This window comes from Mustela lutreola, chromosome 6 (assembly GCF_030435805.1).
Source record: "Mustela lutreola isolate mMusLut2 chromosome 6, mMusLut2.pri, whole genome shotgun sequence".
NCBI lineage: Eukaryota > Metazoa > Chordata > Mammalia > Carnivora > Mustelidae > Mustela > Mustela lutreola.
In genome coordinates, this window is record NC_081295.1 from 52,669,141 (window position 1) to 52,674,239 (window position 5,099).

The window sequence follows — 5,099 nt, forward strand, 5'->3', positions numbered from 1 at the left end:
TGGACTACTGAGCGTCAAGCTCCCAACTTATTTCTAACAGTGAAGGGTGACTTACTAGACTCATGGCAAGGTAGGGAGTATTTCTAGAATATTTTAGGCAATTCACAGATTTCAGCTATCACTAATCTCACTAATGAAGCCTATTTCCAACATCTATTATTTAATTAACAAGCCACTAATTTCACCAATGAATATCCATCTCTATCCTTCATTATGGTAATATTTTAAAATTTGATGTTAATTGAAATTAGATTTTTGAAGATTATAATAGCTGTCTCTGGACTATAGCCTCTTTTATTAAATATTGGTTATCCCCTCCCTCCTCCTAGAGTATGCATTACAACCAGGCAATTGGTCATACCAATAGTATAGCTCAGACCCACACAGGCAAACACACACACACATGCACACATGTGTGCCTCTGTCAAAATATTTTAAAGATGCAGATATTATCTTACCTTAAATAAGATGCAGACATTGTTGAGTTCTCATTTGAGATTTGAAATTACAAGCTTCACTCAATATTTTTATATTTTATTTTATTTTTTTAAGACTTATAGTCTTTATTTTGTAACTGAGTAGTAATATTCATATTTTGCTACAGAACTAACAATGTATTTAATCATAAGGTATTATCTCATATTCAACCACTGTTGCAAATGGTGTAGGATCCTAGTTTGTAATCTGCAACTGGACTAAAATCATTGATTAGCCATGAGACATTAAGAACTAACTTAGCCTGGGGGCACCTGGGTGGTTCAGTCAGTTAAGCATCTGCCTTCAGCTCAGTTCATGATCCCAGGGTCCAGGGTTTGATGGAGCCCCCCAGCAGGCTCCTTGCTTAGCAGGGAGTCTGCTTCTCCCTCTCCCTCTGCCCTTTCCCATCCCATTCCCCCTTCCCCACTAATGCTCCCACTCTCTCTCTCTCAATAAGTAAATAAAATCTTAAAAAAACAAGAACTTAAGAACTTCCTTAGCCTGTAGGCCTGCCTAAATTTCAGTTTCCTCATATGCAAAAATAATCCCTACCTAATGTGGATAATATGTGAATAAATTAAACAAAGTCATCGATTTTTTTTTTTAGTGTGGTTAGAATATATTGGCTAACATCTTTTGAAAGGTGCTTAAGTGATAACTCCATTTCATTATGTCTGTGTACACAGTATCATTTTTAAATGGCAAGCTCCTCCAGGGTAAATGTCTGTGTTTCGTGCTCTAAAACTCTTTTGAGTCCTACAAAAGTGAGGCAATTTTGGAAACTTCCTTTAAGGATGAACACTTATTAGACAGACAGAGCATCTGCTTGTGGGATTCTTGTACTAGTCTCCCTCTGTCTCTCTCTCTCCCGCTCTGTCTCTATATTTCTCCACTCCGTGAACTCTGCTACAGATTCGCATCTTACTCATGCCTCCTGCTCTGCCAAAAAACAATCCTTTAGAAAAAGAAAAAAAAAATGTACTTTGGCCCAGCTAGCTTGTCAAACTCATTCCCTCTCATCTTTCACTGCTACACTATATAAAGTGAAGTCTCACTCACTGTCTCTTTTCTACTACCCAATTACTCTGTAATGCACTGCAAGCCAACTCCCTTCTCCACTACACTACTGAAAATGCTCTCCCAAAGGTCATGGATTCCTCCCTATTATAGATCCAACAGTGTTTCCTCAGCACCCCTCTTCTTCATTCTTTTTGCAGCCCTTGACCCCGCTGACTATTCACTTTTTCTTGCTGTGTGTCTCAGTACTCAGGCAGTGAGCACTGGAGAAATTCAGACCTCAAAGGTCTTTCAATTCTGTCATTTAAACTGAGCTTAGTATCTGTAAAATTGAAGTCCCTGATGGTCTCTGTGCTCTTACATTGTGCAAAATTTATCATGACTTGGGACGCCTGGGTGGCTCAGTTGGTTAAGCAGCTGCCTTCGGCTCAGGTCATGATCCCAGCGTCCTGGGATCGAGTCCCACATCGGGCTCCTTGCTCTGCAGGGAGCCTGCTTCTCCCTCTGACTCTTCCTGCCCTTCTGTCTGCCTGTGTTCGCTCTCACTCTCTCTCTCTCTTACAAATAAATAAATAAAATCTTATTTAAAAAAAAAAAAAAATTTATCATGACCTTATGTAGAAGGGAATATGTATAACTTAATGATACCAAACTTACCTTGTTGATTCTCTTAGTAGATGTGGCTAATAATTATTTTTAAAATTCTGTGTTTTAAAATGCACACAGGTTCCTTTCTAGAGAGGCAGTCAAGGGGGCCCGATGAAGCTGGAGGGTGGCATTGCTATTTCCCGGTGGCCACAGGTAGGGGACGTTACATAAATGCCCAAAATACCTCTCATGAGCATGAGGTCAGGCAAAGGCACCTGCTACAACTGCTCTGGGAAGCCTACAAAGCCATCCACCCCAGATCTCACCATAGGGACCAGGATGGAAAAGACTTTGGGGCCCGCCTTTTCAGCTGTCACTACCATTGTAAAAGCCAATAGGACCAACATTCACAAAGAGTACCATGGCGTGCCCCCCCCCACTCCTCCAGCACCCTTACCTGCCTCCCTCAGGTTGAGGAAGACAGCAGGTCCCCAGCACCCTGCACTCTGCATCCAAGCTATACTGTGCCATCTCTGGCAGCTGCCTACACTCAGAGTCCAGCCTGTCTCTGCACTCTGCATTCTTGCTGCCAGAGTACGAAGAGTAGCTGGAGCCACTGGTGTTTGCTGAGCAGCCGTCAGTGAAGCTCTGTTGCCAGCTCTGCTACAGTGTGTTCAGGGACCCTGTGATCAGCACGTGGAGGCACATGTTTTATCAAAGATGGATCTTAAAGTCAAAGAAGTGTCCCACAAACACCAAGTTGATGGTGGTAGTGAACAAAATTGCAGTGGAGTGTAGATCTGGGAGCTCTTCCTTCACTGCAGGCATGGCTGTCGACTGGTGGCTGGCAGGAAGCCCATCAGCTTTGAGGTAGATGCCAGTGGGGACCCCTTCACCATCAAGCACAGTGCCTGGGAAGACCCTAAGGGCTGCTGTGACTGCAGGCCTGTATGGTGTTCCAACAACCCTAGTGGCCATCCCCCCCTCAAGATGAACCTGAAGGACCCCTTAAGGATTACAAGCACATCGAGTATCCCCACTCTTTCAGGTGCCTGTTCATGGGAAACCAGGTTATGTATGAGTTGAGAAAACCTGAAGGAGTTCCTCCAGCAAAAGGCTGACAGCTTCCACAAAATACACATAGTGCTGACCCAGAAGAACCAGGGGACTGTTTTCAGCACTTCGTGCTTGGGCAAGATCTCAGAGAAGATTGACCAGCTGGAGAAGAGCCTAAGCTCAAGTTTGATATTCTGGACTAAAATCAGGGAGCTCAGAGAAGACCCTATGGAGCTCTGGAGGGTGCTCGCTTCGGCAGCACATATACTAAAATTGGAGCTCTGGAGGGACGTATCCATGTTGAATGACAAGCTGTTCTACATCAATCCACGGCTGAACACAGGCATCCAAGGATCCTATGACTCTCAGCAGACCTTCAAGTGCAAAGGAAACCGCATGGGCCAAAGTGGCCCTGTCTGGTGTCTCTGCATCTACTCCATGGGTGACATGTGGGATATTGGTACCAACTGCAAGTGCCAGGAGATGCTGGAGGGTTGTGCTGATTGCTCTGCCTTCAGGGGCACAAGCTTGACAGTAGCACAGAAGACCATACAGCATATGGGATATCCAGAACCTGCATAGGGTAAACGTGACCCAGGCCCAGACAATTGGTATACACACTGGTCTCCTCATACAGCATGCTCTTCAGCAGCTCTTGAGGACATCCAGGTCTGGGACATGGGCACTAAGTTGCGTTAGGTTTTATAGGCGAGATAAACACGACACCAGGGGAGATAGGCGCAAGGCAAGATTTATTAACAGCAGTCTCCAGCGAAGTTTCAGGGCTCAGGAGAAGGGGAGCCAAGGAAGTCACACCGGGAGGAGGTGGGCACCCTCTGGCGAGGTTCCTCGACTCCGGAAAGGGGAGTGGGGGAAGTTGCACTGGGAGGGAGTTAGCGGGGGAGGCCAAGGCAGGGCATGGGCTCACATCCATATTTGGTGATCAGAAGGTATGGGGTGAGGTCTCCTGATACTCCCGTTTCCTGCATAGGTATGGGGTTACCTATGGAGACATGACCTGGACATACACCCTTTTGGCGGGAGGGTCTAGGGTTAAGGAAGCATGCAGGAGGGGGGCGGGGGACTGGAAGATAGCAGACCCGGTGGTCATTTCTATTGTTCCTCCTGCATTCCCGGAATCTCCGACCCAACAAGCTGAAGTTAAAGAAGGAGTTCATGGCCTCAACCATTGTGTGCAGGCCCTGGTCAAAGCTACATGTACAGTGGCTCCTAACCAGATAATCAAGATCTGGGACATCTGAACCCTCCGCTGCACTGACGTCCTACAGATACCACCAGCAGCATCTACTATATTGACATAATGAATGGCCACAGTGTGGCACCTAGCAGAACCTCATTCACACATGAGACATCAAGTCTAAGTAACAGGTGTGGGTCCTAATAGGCTGCATTGGCACTATGTAGGCCCTGACAGTCATTCAATGCCAGACCAGACCATTGTCTCCAGCATGTCCTGTGACAGGTCCCTCAGGGTCTGGAGTGTGAGCAAAATGATCAGCATGTAGACTGCTGCATCACAAGTGCACTGTGACCGGGCTGGCCATGTGCCAGGGGCCAGCTCTTCTCAGGGCTGTGGATAGCACTATGAAAGTTTGGACTTCCAGGCTGTGTCTTGACTTCTTCTTGGCCAGTCCAAGCCAGGCTGGCCACAGTCTCAGGGTCTCTTTCTGCCTTGTGTGTGGAACAGGTGAGCAGACTTAGACAGGCAGGCAGTTTCCTTTCTACCCTATGTGCAGAGAGCCTTTCTCTGCTTGGTCCTGTCATTGGTCCTCTTCCCAAGCTTCCAGATACAGTGCTGGACCAGCCCATCTGTCCCTACCTCAGATAGACTGTGGGTCTTTTAATTCACCTTTTATACTGTTTTTAGACTGTATATATAACTGATTACTTTCTGACTGGAATAGAAGCTGCACAGATTATGAAAAATATTAAAATACACA

General features: G+C 46.1%; 1 pseudogene; it reads left to right on the forward strand.

Moving 5' to 3' along the window:
* Positions 1 to 2,337: 2,337 nt before the first annotated feature.
* LOC131834591 (E3 ubiquitin-protein ligase TRAF7-like) lies at positions 2,338 to 4,860 on the forward strand (annotated as a pseudogene).
* The last annotated feature ends 239 nt before the right edge of the window (positions 4,861 to 5,099 follow it).